Source organism: Penaeus monodon, chromosome 12 (assembly GCF_015228065.2).
Source record: "Penaeus monodon isolate SGIC_2016 chromosome 12, NSTDA_Pmon_1, whole genome shotgun sequence".
Classification (NCBI taxonomy): Eukaryota; Metazoa; Arthropoda; class Malacostraca; order Decapoda; family Penaeidae; genus Penaeus; species Penaeus monodon.
The window spans coordinates 2,942,599-2,945,098 of record NC_051397.1 but is presented as its reverse complement, the minus strand read 5'-3'; positions in this window follow the sequence as shown (position 1 = coordinate 2,945,098).

The following is a 2,500-nucleotide window of genomic DNA, read 5'->3' as shown; positions in this document are numbered from 1 at the left end:
ATGGTGATGATAGTGAGGATAATGATGATGGTGATGATAGTGAGGATAATGATGATGGTGATGATAGTGAGGATAATGATGATGGTGAGGATAGTGAGGATAATGATGATGGTGATGGTGATGATAGTGAGGATGATAGTGAGGATAATGAAAGTGATGATAGTGAGGATGATGGTAGTGAGGATAATGATGATGATGGTGATGATAGTGATAACGGACAGGTAACGAAAAGCATTGATGAAACACAGAATAGGCAATTTTTATATAAAACTTGGATAACAGGTATGTATATATATATATATATATATATATATATATATATATATATATATATATATATATATAAGTACATACACATATATGTATGCATGTACATACATATATATACATATGCTTTACACACACACACATATAAGTATATATATATATATATATATATATATATATATATATATATATATATATATATATATATATACATGTGTGTGTGTGTGTGTGTGTGTGTCCCACAAGGACGCACACACACACACACACGCATATATATATATATATATATATATATATATATATATATATATATATATATATATATATGTGTGTGTGTGTGTGTGTCCCACAAGGACGTTGACGATCATGGATTTCCATGATTTTCTTGGCAATTTAGAGCGGTGGTTTGCCGTTGCCTTCCGCCCGGTGTTTTTATCGAGTCGAGGTGAAATTCCTTGCCCAAGGGAACAACGCGCCGTCCGGTGACTCGAACCCTCGAACTCAGATTGCCGTCGTGACAGTTTTGAGTCCGATGCTCTAACCACTCCCTATATATATATATATATATATATATATATATATATATATATATATATATATATATATATATATATATATATGCATATTTTTTATATATATACATATTGTAACGAAGCCCATGAGCAGCAGAGTGCAGACAAGTTGCGTCTGGCACGAGACGGTATAATCTTGGGTAGTGGTGAAGGTGCAACAGACTTCTCGTTCACTACAGCAGTTTATTGTAGAGAGTGAAAGATACAACTGACGGACAGAGGTTCGATCCGGTCAGCGTGTCTGCCTCTTTATACAGGTCAAGCTAGGAAATTGACGAGGGTTGCGGTGCCCTAGGAAGTGGAAGGGAAAGGATCGCGTACACGGGGCGACATCACAGGGCCTGCAGACGTCGCATCCGCAGTTGAGCAAAGACTTGGTAGGTTGAAGCTTGTGTTACTGTATTAAATATATATTTAAGTTAATAGTGTCATGTGTATGGCAACAGTAGAATAATGGAAGGTGTCTGCTACGTGTGGCCACAAGGGAGCCCTGTAGCTATAAGGGTTATGCGAAACACTCAAGATGCATTAGTGAGCATCTCCGGGGAGGGATTTGGTGTGGGTTGAAATAGGCCGTATGTGAAATGGGTTCTTACAACGCTCGGTCACGCTAACGCCTCGGTCCCCGCCGCAGGTGTCAGAGAAAGTGATAAAGCACAGCTATCTAAACAATCATAAGCTAAAAAAAATGGTAATGGTAATAAGTGCAATCATCATCAACAACGGTATGCTCATGCTTGAGCAGCCGTGGACCTCTCCACCATCCTTCGCCACTAAACTCAAAATAGTGAGAATACAGGATTGTGTAAAATACAATGGAGTAAATAAACGGGCTTAAGTAACACAATATAATATATATGTGGATACCAAGGATGTATGACTGCAATAAACATGAATAAACTGATATGTAGGTACAACAGAGGTAATAGCTTAATAGTGACAATAAAGGCGAGTACATGGTGATTAGGCGCTTACCTTGTTGGCGCCGTTAATTTTGTTAAGTAGTCGGTGCGCTAAAAAGAACAGCAAAAAAAGTTGTGTTATATGAAGGAATAAAAATGATAAAGATGAAACTATATATTAGACACATGGATAACATACTAACATTCATGGAAGGAAGATAAATGTTTGTAACAGTGAGGGAGAAGTCAAAAGGGTAGAATGTTGTGCGTGAGCAAGGGAAACGGTCAGAGGAGAGCAATGTGCTGAGTCGGAAGTCGAGTTGGCATGTTCGTGGATCATGAGGTCAGTCAGAGCGTTGTTGCAATTGACATTTTTGTTGTGCTGGCATCGTCCAATTGTCTCGTGGGAAAATCAGGAATCAGCAGTAATTGTGGAAACCACAAAAAAATAACGTAAAACAGAAATGCAATCCCCAATCTCTGCGGGAGGCAAACACACGACAGTGCATGCAGAACAACCGGGCCAAGAGCATGTGTAACAGAGGTGGTGCGGGTAGGCGTAGGAAGGTCAAGGTCATCTGCCGGGAGACGCGTGACCCCGCAGCCAGGTATTCCCGTGGCACGCTCAAGGTCTCGTAGACGTTGATAACACGTAACATGAGACCATCTTTTGCCTCAAGGCGCGGGTACTCTATCTGAAATCATCAATGCCGTGCCAACCATAGATGGCACGCTCACCGGCACCTTAGAGTCTACGAA